Source organism: Cherax quadricarinatus, chromosome 9 (assembly GCF_038502225.1).
Source record: "Cherax quadricarinatus isolate ZL_2023a chromosome 9, ASM3850222v1, whole genome shotgun sequence".
Lineage (NCBI taxonomy): Eukaryota > Metazoa > Arthropoda > Malacostraca > Decapoda > Parastacidae > Cherax > Cherax quadricarinatus.
Genome location: NC_091300.1, coordinates 34,335,709 through 34,351,151, shown reverse-complemented (window position 1 = coordinate 34,351,151; position 15,443 = coordinate 34,335,709).

Genomic DNA, 15,443 nt, shown 5'->3' with positions numbered 1-15,443 from the left:
TTTATACCATCTCCTACGCTCTCTCTCTATATCTGACCTTCCTCTGAGTTTCCTCAGTGGTACATGTTTCATGCATACCTTGTATGTTTCTCTATTCAGCTTCTCTAGGCACTCCTGGGGATTTAGGATGCTCATGTCTGATTCCCAGGGTATGTCTGATAGCTCTTGGTTTATTTTTTCCCAGTCAATTCTATGGCTGTTAAAATTAAACTTACTTGAATATCCCGTCTCTAACTTTAGTGATACAGTTTCCTACCCCTGAGTTAATACTAGTTTGAACTTCTATGATGTTATGATCAGAGTATATAGTTTTTGTAACTATTATGTCTCTGATCAGTTCCTCGTTGTTTGTAAATATCAAATCCAGGGTATTTTCATTTTTAGTGGGATCAATTACCTGTTGGTTTAATGGGCACTTTTCACAAAGCCTCATTAGTTCCCTGGTATGTGCCTGTTGAGCCAGGGTGCTTCCCGGAGATATTTCTGGTATAACATTACGTTGCGCCATCTTCCATTTTACATGTGGGAGATTAAAATCTCCAAGGAGTAAAATATTTGGTGTGGGATTTTCTAGCCTATCCAGATATCTATCTATCTTCCTTAACTGATCTGTGAATTCCTCAGCAGTTGCTGATGGTGGTTTGTATACTAGGATAATTACCAAATTCCTATTTTCAACTTTAATGCCTAGAATTTCTACTATATCAGTCGTAGAATTCAGCACTTCTGTGCAACAGAAAGTATCCTTCACATAGATTCCTACTCCTTCCTGTGACCTATTGATTCTATCACATCTATACATGTTGTAGTTTTCTATCTAGATCTCTCCGTCCAAAACATTCCTTGTATGTGTTTCTGTAAATGCTCCGAACATGGTATTCGCTTCTGTTAGGAGCCCACTGACATAACTAACTTTGTTATTTATATTTTATTTCAAACCCTGAATATTTGCAAATATGAAGCAGTAATTACCAAGTGGGATGTTTTGTCTCGCTGTGTGTTTCATTAGTACCACTGGTGGTGTACTACCTGGTATGTCCCCTGGTGTACACGCCCCTGGTTTCTCCAGTACTGGCTCCGCGCAAGGAAGGTTCCTTGACGCTGGTGAGGGGTTCTTGATCTAGGGAATTGGATCTGTGCTCCAGTTCCCTGAATTAAGCCTGAATACTTTCCATTCCCCCACAGGCGCTGTATAATCCTACGGGTTTAGCGCTTCCCCATGATTATAATAATAATAATCCAATACTGGCTTCGCGTTTGGTTGCTTATTCGACCTTGATGGGCTGATGCCTGGTTTGGTACGCCCCATTTTACTGCCCACCTGTCCTCTTTGTACCATTCCACAGCTGAGACAGCTGTGGACATGTCCTCTGTGAGTACAGAGCCAGAGTGTCACTGCCTCCCAAGAGTGATAAATTTTCAAATTTGAACGTTGCATGTTTTCCATCCGCCACCTAGTTGCCAGACGTATCGCAGCTGTTTCTTCCAATCTGCATATTTCTGAATAATTATAAGGTTTTATAGGTTAATGTACCTCAACTTAAACCTAACCTAAACTAAATTAAAATAACCAAATTTAAAATAAGGAAATTAAATTTGATGAATAATGAGAAGAGTTAAGAACTTGACGTTGAGCACCACGTCAAAAAATGACGTAGTAAAATGATACCGTGTAGCAGGCGTAAATATGCACTCCACCGTCCCATCTTTTTCAAGCATTATCTCTCTCAAAATGCAGTCCACCGTCCCTGCCTTTCCCCGCATTATCTCTTTCACCTGCTCGTAAAACTTACCTTCACAAGATAAAATTCTTCACTAAGCCCCTGCTGGTTATCACCAGAGGCTTCTCCCTGCTGGTTATCACCAGAGGCTTCTCCCTGCTGGTTATCAACAGAGGCTTCTCCCTGCTGGTTATCACCAGAGGTTTCTCCCTGCTGGTTATCACAAGAGGCTTCTCCCTGCTGGTTATCACCAGAGGCTTCTCCCTGCTTGTTATCACCAGAGGCTTCTCCCTGCTGGTTATCACCAGAGGATTCTCCCTGCTGGTTATCACTAAAGGCTTCTCCTTGCTGGTTATCACCAGAGGCTTCTCCTTGCTGGTTACCACCAGAGGCTTCTCCCTGCTGGTTATCACCAGAGGCTTCTCCCTACTGGTTATCACCGGAGGTTTCTCCCTGCTGGTTATCACCAGAGGCTTCTCCCTGCTGGTCATCACCAGAGGCTTCTCCCTGCTGGTTATCACCAGAGGCTTCTCCCTGCTGGTTATCACCAGAGGCTTCTCCCTGCTGGTTATCACCAGAGGCTCCTCCTTGCTGGTTATCACCAGAAGCTTCTCCTTGCTGGTTATCACCAGAGGCTTCTCCCTGCTGGTTATCACCAGAGGCTTCTCCCTGCTGGTAATCACCAGAGGCTTCTCCCTGCTGGTTATCACCAGAGGCTTCTCCCTGCTGGTTATCACCAGAGGCTTCTCCTTGCTGGTTATCACCAGAGGCTTCTCCCTGCTGGTTATCACCAGAGGCTCCTCCTTGCTGGTTATCACCAGAAGCTTCTCCTTGCTGGTTATCACCAGAGGCTTCTCCCTGCTGGTTATCACCAGAGGCTTCTCCCTGCTGGTAATCACCAGAGGCTTCTCCCAGCTGGTTATCAGAAGAGGCTTCTCCCTGCTGATTATCACCAGAGGCTTCTCTTTGCTGGGTATCACCAGAGGCTTCTCCTTGCTGGTTATCACCAGAGGCTTCTCCCTGCTGGTTATCACCAGAGGCTCCTCCTTGCTGGTTATCACCAGAAGCTTCTCCTTGCTGGTTATCACCAGAGGCTTCTCCCTGCTGGTTATCACCAGAGGCTTCTCCCTGCTGGTTATCACCAGAGGCTTCTCCATGCTGGTTATCACCAGAGGCTTCTCCCTGCTGGTTATCACCAGAGGCTTCTCCCTGCTGGTTATCACCAGAGGCTTCTCCCTGCTGGTTATCACCAGAGGCTTCTCCCTGCTGGTTATCACCAGAGGCTTCTCCCTGCTGGTTATCACCAGAGGCTTCTCCCTGCTGGTTATCACCAGAGGCTTCTCCCTGCTGGTTATCACCAGAGGCTTCTCCTTGCTGGTTATCACCAGAGGCTTCTCCTTGCTGGTTATCACCATAGGCTTCTCCCTGCTGGTTATCACCAGAGGCTTCTCCCTGCTGGTTATCACCAGAGGCTTCTCCCTGCTGGTTATCACCAGAGGCTTCTCCCTGCTGGTTATCACCAGAGGCTTCTCCCTGCTGGTTATCACCAGAGGCTTCTCCTTGCTGGTTATCACCAGAGGCTTCTCCTTGCTGGTTATCACCAGAGGCTTCTCCTTGCTGGTTATCACCAGAGGCTTCTCCCTGCTGGTTATCACCAGAGGCTTCTCCCTGCTGGTTATCACCAGAGGCTTCTCCCTGCTGGTTATCACCAGAGGCTTCTCCCTGCTGGTTATCACCAGAGGCTTCTCCCTGCTGGTTATCACCAGAGGCTTCTCCTTGCTGGTTATCACCAGAGGCTTCTCCCTGCTGGTTATCACCAGAGGCTTCTCCCTGCTGGTTATCACCAGAGGCTTCTCCCTGCTGGTTATCACCAGAGGCTTCTCCCTGCTGGTTATCACCAGAGGCTTCTCCCTGCTGGTTATCACCAGAGGCTTCTCCCTGCTGGTTATCACCAGAGGCTTCTCCCTGCTGGTTATCACCAGAGGCTTCTCCCTGCTGGTTATCACCAGAGGCTTCTCCCTGCTGGTTATCACCAGAGGCTTCTCCCTGCTGGTTATCACCAGAGGCTTCTCCCTGCTGGTTATCACCAGAGGCTTCTCCCTGCTGGTTATCACCAGAGGCTTCTCCCTGCTGGTTATCACCAGAGGCTTCTCCCTGCTGGTTATCACCAGAGGCTTCTCCTTGCTGGTTATCACCAGAGGCTTCTCCCTGCTGGTTATCACCAGAGGCTTCTCCCTGCTGGTTATCACCAGAGGCTTCTCCTTGCTGGTTATCACCAGAGGCTTCTCCCTGCTGGTTATCACCAGAGGCTTCTCCCTGCTGGTTATCACCAGAGGCTTCTCCCTGCTGGTTATCACCAGAGGCTTCTCCCTGCTGGTTATCACCAGAGGCTTCTCCCTGCTGGTTATCACCAGAGGCTTCTCCCTGCTGGTTATCACCAGAGGCTTCTCCCTGCTGGTTATCACCAGAGGCTTCTCCCTGCTGGTTATCACCAGAGGCTTCTCCCTGCTGGTTATCACCAGAGGCTTCTCCTTGCTGGTTATCACCAGAGGCTTCTCCCTGCTGGTTATCACCAGAGGCTTCTCCCTGCTGGTTATCACCAGAGGCTTCTCCCTGCTGGTTATCACCAGAGGCTTCTCCCTGCTGGTTATCACCAGAGGCTTCTCCCTGCTGGTTATCACCAGAGGCTTCTCCCTGCTGGTTATCACCAGAGGCTTCTCCCTGCTGGTTTTCACCAGAGGCTTCTCCCTGCTGGTTATCACCAGAGGCTTCTCCCTGCTGGTTATCACCAGAGGCTTCTCCCTGCTGGTTATCACCAGAGGCTTCTCCCTGCTGGTTATCACCAGAGGCTTCTCCCTGCTGGTTATCACCAGAGGCTTCTCCCTGCTGGTTATCACCAGATGCTGGTTATCCAGAGGCTGCTCCCTGCTGGTTTTCACCAGAGGCTTCTCCCTGCTGGTTATCACCAGAGGCTTCTCCCTGCTGGTTATCACCAGAGGCTTCTCCCTGCTGGTTATCACCAGAGGCTTCTCCCTGCTTGTTATCACCAGAGGCTTCTCTCACCAGAGGCCTTGCTGGTTATCACCAGAGGCTTCTCCTTGCTGGTTATCACCAGAGGCTTCTCCCTGCTGGTTATCACCAGAGGCTTCTCCCTGCTGGTTATCAACAGAGGCTTCTCCCTGCTGGTTATCACCAGAGGCTTCTCCCTGCTGGTTATCACCAGAGGCTTCTCGATGCTGGTTATCACCAGAGGCTTCTACCTGCTGGTTATCACCAGAGGCTTCTCCCCGCTGGTTATCACCAGAGGCTTCTCCCTGCTTCTCCCTGCTGGTTATCACCAGAGGCTTCTCCCTGCTGGTTATCACCAGAGGCTTCTCCCTGCTGGTTATCACCAGAGGCTTCTCCCTGCTGGTTATCACCAGAGGCTTCTCCCTGCTGGTTATCACCAGAGGCTTCTCCCTGCTGGTTATCACCAGAGGCTTCTCCTTGCTGGTTATCACCAGAGGCTTCTCCTTGCTGGTTATCACCAGAGGCTTCTCCCTGCTGGTTATCACCAGAGGCTTCTCCCTGCTGGTTATCACCAGAGGCTTCTCCCTGCTGGTTATCACCAGAGGCTTCTCCCTGCTAGTTATCACCAGAGGCTGGTTATCACCAGAGGCTTCTCCCTGCTGGTTATCACCTCTTCTCCCTGCTGGTTATCACCAGAGGCTTCTCCCTGCTGGTTATCACCAGAGGCTTCTCCCTGCTGGCTATCACCAGAGGCTTCTCCCTGCTGGTTATCACCAGAGGCTTCTCCCTGCTGGTTATCACCAGAGGCTTCTCCCTGCTGGTTATCACCAGAGGCTTCTCCCTGCTGGTTATCACCAGAGGCTTCTCCCTGCTGGTTATCACCAGAGGCTTCTCCCTGCTGGTTATCACCAGAGGCTTCTCCCTGCTGGTTATCACCAGAGGCTTCTCCCTGCTGGTTATCACCAGAGGCTTCTCCCTGCTGGTTATCACCAGAGGCTTCTCCCTGCTGGTTATCACCAGAGGCTTCTCCTTGCTGGTTATCACCAGAGGCTTCTCCCTGCTGGTTATCACCAGAGGCTTCTCCCTGCTGGTTATCACCAGAGGCTTCTCCCTGCTGGTTATCACCAGAGGCTTCTCCCTGCTGGTTATCACCAGAGGCTTCTCCCTGCTGGTTATCACCAGAGGCTTCTCCCTGCTGGTTATCACCAGAGGCTTCTCCCTGCTGGTTATCACCAGAGGCTTCTCCCTGCTGGTTATCACCAGAGGCTTCTCCCTGCTGGTTATCACCAGAGGCTTCTCCCTGCTGGTTATCACCAGAGGCTTCTCCCTGCTGGTTATCACCAGAGGCTTCTCCTTGCTGGTTATCACCAGAGGCTTCTCCCTGCTGGTTATCACCAGAGGCTTCTCCCTGCTGGTTATCACCAGAGGCTTCTCCCTGCTGGTTATCACCAGAGGCTTCTCCCTGCTGGTTATCACCAGAGGCTTCTACCTGCTGGTTATCACCAGAGGCTTCTCCCTGCTGGTTATCACCAGAGGCTTCTCCCTGCTGGTTATCACCAGAGGGTCCTCCCTGCTGGTTATCACCAGAGGCTTCTCCCTGCTGGTTATCACCAGAGGCTTCTCCCTGCTGGTTATCACCAGAGGCTTCTCCCTGCTGGTTATCACCAGAGGCTTCTCCCTGCTGGTTATCACCAGAGGCTTCTCCCTGCTGGTTATCACCAGAGGCTTCTCCCTGCTGGTTATCACCAGAGGCTTCTCCCTGCTGGTTATCACCAGAGGCTTCTCCTTGCTGGTTATCACCAGAGGCTTCTCCCTGCTGGTTATCACCAGAGGCTTCTCCCTGCTGGTTATCACCAGAGGCTTCTCCCTGCTGGTTATCACCAGAGGCTTCTCCCTGCTGGTTATCACCAGAGGCTTCTCCCTGCTGGTTATTACCAGAAGCTTCTCCCTGCTGGTTATCACCAGAGGCTTCTCCCTGCTGGTTATCACCAGAGGCTTCTCCCTGCTGGTTATCACCAGAAGCTTCTCCTTGCTGGTTATCACCAGAGGCTTCTCTTTGCCGGTTATCACCAGAGGCTTCTCCCTGCTGCTTATCACCAGAGGCTTCTCCTTGCTGGTTATCACCAGAGGCTTCTCCCTGCTGGTTATCACCAGAGGCTTCTCCCTGCTGGGTATCACCAGAGGCTTCTCTTCTCCCTGCTGGTTATCACCAGAGGCTTCTCCCTGCTGGTTATCACCAGAGGCTTCTCCCTGCTGGTTATCACCAGAGGCTTCTCCCTGCTGGTTATCACCAGAGGCTTCTCCCTGCTGGTTATCACCAGAGGCTTCTCCCTGCTGGTTATCACCAGAGGTTTCTCCCTGATGGTTATCACCAGAGGCTTCTCCCTGCTGGTTATCACCAGAGTCTTCTCCCTGCTGGTAATCACCAGAGGCTTCTCCCTGCTGGTTATCACCAGAGGCTTCTCCCTGCTGGTTATCACCAGAGGCTTCTCCCTGCTGGTTATCACCAGAGGCTTCTCCCTGCTGGTTATCACCAGAGGCTTCTCCCTGCTGGTTATCACCAGAGGCTTCTCCTTGCTGGTTATCACCAGAGGCTTCTCCCTGCTGGTTATCACCAGAGGCTTCTCCCTGCTGGTTATCACCAGAGGCTTCTCCTTGCTGGTTATCACCAGAGGCTTCTCCCTGCTGGTTATCACCAGAGGCTTCTCCCTGCTGGTTATCACCAGAGGCTTCTCCCTGCTGGTTATCACCAGAGGCTTCTCCCTGCTGGTTATCACCAGAGGCTTCTCCCTGCTGGTTATCACCAGAGGCTTCTCCCTGCTGGTTATCACCAGAGGCTTCTCCCTGCTGGTTATCACCAGAGGCTTCTCCCTGCTGGTTATCACCAGAGGGTTCTCCCTGCTGGTTACCACCAGAGGCTTCTCCCTGCTGGTTATCACCACAGGCTTCTCCCTGCTGGTTTTCACCAGAGGCTTCTCCCTGCTGGTTATCACCAGAGGCTTCCTCCTGCTGGTTATCACCAGAGGCTTCTCCCTGCTGGTTATCACCAGAGGCTTCTCCCTGCTGGTTATCACCAGAGGCTTCTCCCTGCTGGTTATCACCAGAGGCTTCTCCCTGCTGGTTATCACCAGAGGCTTCTCCCTACTGGTAATCACCAGAGGCTTCTCGATGCTGGTTATCACCAGAGGCTTCTACCTGCTGGTTATCACCAGAGGCTTCTCCCTGCTGGTTATCACCAGAGGCTTCTCCCTGCTGGTTATCAACAGAGGCTTCTCCCTGCTGGTTATCACCAGAGGCTTCTCCCTGCTGGTTATCACCAGAGGCTTCTCTCTGCTGGTTATCACCAGAGGCTTCTCCTTGCTGGCTATCACCAGAGGTTTCTCTCTGCTGGTCATCACCAGAGGCTTCTCCTGCTGGTTATCACCAGAGGCTTCTCCACTGCTGGTTATCACCAGAGGCTTCTCTCTGCTGGTTATCACCAGAGGCTTCTCCTTGCTGGCTATCACCAGAGGTTTCTCTCTGCTGGTCATCACCAGAGGCTTCTCCTGCTGGTTATCACCAGAGGCTTCTCCTTGCTGGTTATCACCAGAGGCTTCTTCTTGCTGGTTATCACCAGAGGCTTCTCCTTGCTGGCTATCACCAGAGGCTTCTCCCTGCTGGTTATCACCAGAGGCTCCTCCTTGCTGGTTATCACCAGAGGCTTCTCCTTGCTTGTTATCACCAGAGGCTTCTCCCTGCTGGTTATCACCAGAGGCTTCTCCCTGCTGGTTATCACCAGAGGCTTCTCCCTGCTGGTTATCACCAGAGGCTTGTCCCTGCTGGTTATCACCAGAGGCTTCTCCCTGCTGGTTATCACCAGAGGCTTCTCCCTGCTGGTTATCACCAGAGGCTTCTCCCTGCTGGTTATCACCAGAGGCTTCTCCCTGCTGGTTATCACCAGAGGCTTCTCCCTGCTGGTTATCACCAGAGGCTTCTCCCTGCTGGTTATCACCAGAGGCTTCTCCCTGCTGGTTATCACCAGAGGCTTCTCCCTGCTGGTTATCACCAGAGGCTTCTCCCTGCTGGTTATCACCAGAGGCTTCTCCATGCTGGTTATCACCAGAGGCTTCTCCCTGCTTGTTATCACCAGAGGCTTCTCCCTGCTGGTTATCACCAGAGGCTTCTCCCTGCTGGTTATCACCAGAGGCTTCTCCCTGCTGGTTATCACCAGAGGCTTCTCCCTGCTGGTTGTCACCAGAGGCTTCTCCCTGCTTCTTCCCTGCTGGTTATCACCAGAGGCTTCTCCCTGCTGGTTATCACCAGAGGCTTCTCCCTGCTGGTTATCACCAGAGGTTTCTCCCTACTGGTTATCACCAGAGGCTTCTCCCTGCTGGTTATCACCAGAGGCTTCTCCCTGCTGGTTATCACCAGAGGTTATCACCAGAGGCTTCTCCCTGCTGGTTATCACCAGAGGCTTCTCCCTGCTGGTTATCACCAGAGGCTTCTCCCTGCTGGTTATCACCAGAGGCTTCTCCCTGCTGGTTATCACCAGAGGCTTCTCCCTGCTGGTTATCACCAGAGGCTTCTCCCTGCTGGTTATCACCAGAGGCTTCTCCTTGCTGGTTATCACCAGAGGCTTCTCCCTGCTGGTTATCACCAGAGGCTTCTCCCTGCTGGTTATCACCAGAGGCTTCTCCCTGCTGGTTATCACCAGAGGCTTCTCCCTGCTGGTTATCACCAGAGGCTTCTCACTGCTGGTCATCACCAGAGGCTTCTCCTGCTGGTTATCACCAGAAGCTTCTCCCTGCTGGTTATCACCAGAGGCTTCTCCTTGCTGGTTATCACCAGAGGCTTCTCTCTGCTGGTTATCACCAGAGGCTTCTCCCTGCTGGTTATCACCAGAGGCTTCTCCCTGCTGGTTATCACCAGAGGCTCCTCCTTGCTGGTTATCACCAGAGGCTTCTTCCTGCTGGTTGTCACCAGAGGCTTCTCCCTGCTGGTTATCACCAGAGGGCTTCTCCCTGCTGGTTATCACCAGAGGCTACTCCCTGCTGGTTATCACCAGAGGCTTCTTCCTGCTGGTTATCACCAGAGGCTTCTCCCTGCTGGTTATCACCAGAGGCTTCTCCCTGCTGGTTATCACCATAGGCTTCTCCCTGCTGGTTATCACCAGAGGCTTCTCCCTGCTGGTTATCACCAGAGGCTTCTCCCTGCTGGTTATCACCAGAGGCTTCTCCCTGCTGGTTATCACCAGAGGCTTCTCCCTGCTGGTTATCACCAGAGGCTTCTCCCTGCTGGTTATCACCAGAGGCTTCTCCCTGCTGGTTATCACCAGAGGCTTCTCCCTGCTGGTTATCACCAGAGGCTTCTCCCTGCTGGTTATCACCAGAGGCTTCTCCCTGCTGGTTATCACCAGAGGCTTCTCCCTGCTGGTTATCACCAGAGGCTTCTCCCTGCTGGTTATCACCAGAGGCTTCTCCCTGCTGGTTATCACCAGAGGCTTCTCCCTGCTGGTTATCACCAGAGGCTTCTCCCTGCTGGTTATCACCAGAGGCTTCTCCCTGCTGGTTATCACCAGAGGCTTCTCCCTGCTGGTTATCACCAGAGGGTTATCACCAGAGGCTTCTCCCTGCTGGTTATCACAAGAGGCTTCTCCCTGCTGGTTATCACCAGAGGCTTCTCCCTGCTGGTTATCACCAGAGGCTTCTCCCTGCTGGTTATCACCAGAGGCTTCTCCCTGCTGGTTATCACCAGAGGCTTCTCCTGGTTATCACCAGAGGCTTCTCCCTGCTGGTTATCACCAGAGGCTTCTCCCTGCTGGTTATCACCAGAGGCTTCTCCCTGCTGGTTATCACCAGAGGCTTCTTCTGGTTATCACCAGAGGCCTGCTGGTTATCACCAGAGGCTTCTCCCTGCTGGTTATCACCAGAGGCTTCTCCCTGCTGGTTATCACCAGAGGCTTCTCCCTGCTGGTTATCACCAGAGGCTTCTCCCTGCTGGTTATGCTGGCTATCACCAGAGGCTTCTCCTTGCTGGTTATCACCAGAGGCTTCTCCCTGCTGGTTATCACCAGAGGCTTCTCCTTGCTGGTTATCACCAGAGGCTTCTCCCTGCTGGTTATCACCAGAGGCTTCTCCCTGCTGGTTATCACCAGAGGCTTCTCCCTGCTGGTTATCACCAGAGGCTTCTCCCTGCTGGTTATCACCAGAGGCTTCTCCCTGCTGGTTATCACCAGAGGCTTCTCCCTGCTGGTTATCACCAGAGGCTTCTCCCTGCTGGTTATCAACAGAGGCTTCTCCCTGCTGGTTATCACCAGAGGCTTCTCCCTGCTGGTTATCACCAGAGGCTTCTCCCTGCTGGTTATCACCAGAGGCTTCTCCCTGCTGGTTATCACCAGAGGCTTCTCCCTGCTGGTTATCACCAGAGGCTTCTCCCTGCTGGTTATCACCAGAGGCTTCTCCCTGCTGGTTATCACCAGAGGCTTCTCCCTGCTGGTTATCACCAGAGGCTTCTCCCTGCTGGTTATCACCAGAGGCTTCTCCCTGCTGGTTATCACCAGAGGCTTCTCCCTGCTGGTTATCATCAGAGGCTTCTCCCTGCTGGTTATCACCAGAGGCTTCTCCCTGCTTGTTATCACCAGAGGCTTCTCCCTGCTGGTTATCACCAGAGGCTTCTCCCCGCTGGTTATCACCAGAGGCTTCTCTCTGCTGGTTATCATCAGCGGCTTCTCTCTGCTGGTTATCACCAGAGGCTTCTCCCTGCTGGTTTTCACCAGAGTCTTTTCCCTGCTGGTTATCAACAGAGGCTTCTCCCTACTGGTTATCACCAGAGGCTTCTCCCTGCTGGTTATCACCAGAGGCTTCTCCCTGCTGGTTATCACCAGAGGCTTCTCCCTGCTGGTTATCACCAGAGGCTTCTCCCTGCTGGTTATCACCAGAGGCTTCTCCCTGCTGGTTATCACCAGAGGCTTCTCCCAGCTGGTTATGACCAGAGGCTTCTCCCTGCTGGGTATAACCAGAGGCTTCTCCTGCTGGTTATCACCAGAGGCTTCTCCCTGCTGGTTATCACCAGAGGCTTCTCCCTGCTGGTTATCACCAGAGGCTTCTCCCTGCTGGTTATCACCAGAGGCTTCTCCCTGCTGGTTATCACCAGAGGCTTCTCCCTGCTGGTTATCACCAGAGGCTTCTCCTTGCTGGTTATCACCAGAGGCTTCTCCCTGCTGGTTATCACCAGAGGCTTCTCCCTGCTGGTTATCACCAGAGGCTTCTCCCTGCTGGTTATCACCAGAGGCTTCTCCCTGCTGGTTATCACCAGAGGCTTCTCCCTGCTGGTTATCACCAGAGGCTTCTCCCTTCTCCCTGCTAGTTATCATCAGAGGCTTCTCCCTGCTAGTTATCACCAGAGGTTTGTCCCTGCTGGCTATCACCAGAGGCTTCTCCCTGCTGGTTATCACCAGAGGCTTCTCCCTGCTGGTTATCACCAGAGGCTTCTCCCTGCTGGTTATCACCAGAGGCTTCTCCCTGCTGGTTATCACCAGAGGCTTCTCCCTGCTTGTTATCACCAGAGGCTTCTCCCTGCTGGTTATCACCAGAGGCTTCTCCCTGCTGGTTATCACCAGAGGCTTCTCCCTGCTGGTTATCACCAGAGGCTTCTCCCTGCTGGTTATCACTAGAGGCTTCTCCCTGCTGGTTATCACCAGAGGCTTCTCCCTGCTGGTTATCACCAGAGGCTTCTCCCTGCTGGTTATCACCAGAGGCTTCTCCCTGCGGGTTATCACCAGAGGCTTCTCCCTGCTGGTTATCACCAGAGGCTTCTCCCTGCTGGTTATCACCAGAGGCTTCTCCCTGCTGGTTATCACCAGAGGCTTCTCCCTGCTGGTTATCACCAGAGGCTTCTCCCTGCTGGTTATCACCAGAGGCTTCTCCCTGCTGGTTATCACCAGAGGCTTCTCCCTGCTGGTAATCACCAGAGGCTTCTCCCTGCTGGTTATCACCAGAGGCTTCTCCCTGCTGGTTCTCACCAGAGTCTTCTCCCTGCTGGTTATGCTGGTTATCACCAGAGGCTTCTCCCTGCTGGTTATCACCAGAGGCTTCTCCCTGCTGGTTATCACCAGAGGCTTCTCCCTGCTGGTTATCACCAGAGGCTTCTCCCTGCTGGTTATCACCAGAGGCTTCTCCCTGCTGGTTATCACCAGAGGCTTCTCCCTGCTGGTTATCACCAGAGGCTTCTCCCTGCTGGTTATCACCAGAGGCTTCTCCCTGCTGGTTATCACCAGAGGCTTCTCCCTGCTGGTTATCACCAGAGGCTTCTCCCTGCTGGTTATCACCAGAGGCTTCTCCCTGCTGGTTATCACCAGAGGCTTCTCCGTGCTGGTTATCACCAGAGGCTTCTCCCTGCTGGTTATCACCAGTTATCACCAGGCTTCTCCCTGCTGGTTATCACCAGAGGCTTCTCCCTGCTGGTTATCACCAGAGAGGCTTGCTGGTTATCCCTGCTGGTTATCACCAGAGATTTCTCCCTGCTGGTTATCACCAGAGGCTTCTCCCTGCTGGTTATCACCAGAGGCTTCTCCGTCCTGGCAATCACCAGAGGCTTCTCCCTGCTGGTTATCACCAGAGGCTTCTCCCTGCTGGTTATCAACAGAGGCTTCTCCCTGCTGGTGATCACCAGAGGCTTCTCCCTGCTGGTTATCACCAGAGGCTTCTCCGTGCTGGTTATCACCAGAGGCTTCTCCCTGCTGGTTATCACCAGAGGCTTCTCCCTGCTGGTTATCACCAGAGGCTTCTCCCTGCTGGTTATCACCAGAGGCTTCTCCCTGCTGGTTATCACCAGAGGCTTCTCCCTGCTGGTTATCACCAGAGGCTTCTCCCTGCTGGTTATCACCAGAGGCTTCTCCTTGCTGGTTATCACCAGAGGCTTCTCCCTGCTGGTTATCACCAGAGGCTTCTCCCTGCTGGTTATCACCAGAGGCTTCTCCCTGCTGGTTATCACCAGAGGCTTCTCCCTGCTGGTTATCACCAGAGGCTTCTCCCTGCTGGTTATCACCAGAGGCTTCTCCTTGCTGGTTATCACCAGAGGCTTCTCCCTGCTGGTTATCACCAGAGGCTTCTCCCTGCTCACCAGAGGCTTCTCCCTGCTGGTTATCACCAGAGGCTTCTCCTGCTGGTTATCACCAGAGGCTTCTCCCTGCTGGCTATCACCAGAGGCTTATGCCTGCTGGTTATCACCAGAGGCTTCTCCCTGCTGGTTATCACCAGAGGCTTCTCCCTGCTGGTTATCACCAGAGGCTTCTCCCTGCTGGCTATCACCAGAGGTTTCTCCCTGCTGGTTATCACCAGAGGCTTCTCCCTGCTGGTTATCACCAGAGGCTTCTCCCTGCTGGTTATCACCAGAGGCTTCTCCCTGCTGGTTATCACCAGAGGCTTCTTCCTGCTGGTTATCACCAGAGGCTTCTCCCTGCTGGTTATCACCAGAGGCTTCTCCTTGCTGGTTATCACCAGAGGCTTCTCCCTGCTGGTTATCACCAGAGGCTTCTCCCTGCTGGTTATCACCTGAGGCTTCTCACCAGAGGCTTCCTGCTGGTTATCACCAGAGGCTTCTCCCTGCTGGTTATCACCAGAGGCTTCTCCCTGCTGGTTATCACCAGAGGCTTCTCCCTGCTGGTTATCACCAGAGGCTTCTCCCTGCTGGTTATCACCAGAGGCTTCTCCCTGCTGGTTATCACCAGAGGCTTCTCCCTGCTGGTTATCACCAGAGGCTTCTCCCTGCTGGTTATCAACAGAGGCTCCTCCTGCTGGTTATGCTGGTTATCACCAGAGGCTTCTCCCTGCTGGTTATCACCAGAGGCTTCTCCCTGCTGGTAATCACCAGAGGCTTCTCCCTGCTGGTTATCACCAGAGGCTTCTCCCTGCTGGTTATCACCAGAGGCTTCTCCCTGCTGGTTATCACCAGAGGCTTCTCCCTGCTGGTTATCACCAGAGGCTTCTCCCTGCTGCTGGTTATCACCAGAGGCTTCTCCCTGCTGGTTATCACCAGAGGCTTCTCCCTGCTGGTTATCACCAGAGGCTTCCCTGCTGGTTATCACCAGAGGCTTCTCCCTGCTGGTTATCACCAGAGGCTTCCTCCTGCTGGTTATCACCAGAGGCTTCTCCCTGCTGGTTATCACCAGAGGCATCTCCCTGCTGGTTATCACTAAAGGCTTCTCCCTTCTGGTTATCACCAGAGGCTTCTCCTGCTGGTTATCACCAGAGGCTTCTCCCTGCTGGTTATCACCAGAGGCTTCTCCCTGCTGGTTATCACCAGAGGCTTCTCCCTGCTGGTCTATCACCAGAGGCTTCTCCCTGCTGGTTATCACCAGAGGCTTCTCCCTGCTGGTTATCACCAGAGGCTTCTCCCTGCTGGTTATCACCAGAGGCTTCTCCCAGCTGGTTATCACCAGAGGCTTCTCCCTGCTGGTTATCACCAGAGGCTTCTCCCTGCTGGTTATCACCAGAGGCTTCTCCCTGCTGGTTATCACCAGAGGCTTCTCCCTGCTGGTTATCACCAGAGGCTTCTCCCTGCTGGTTATCACCAGAGGCTTCTCCCTGCTGGTTATCACCAGAGGCTTCTCCCTGCTGGTTATCACCAGAGGCTTCTCCCTGCTGGTTATCACCAGAGGCTTCTCCCTGCTGGTTATCACCAGAGGCTTCTCCCTGCTGGTTATCACCAGAGGCTTCTCCCTGCTGGTTATCACCA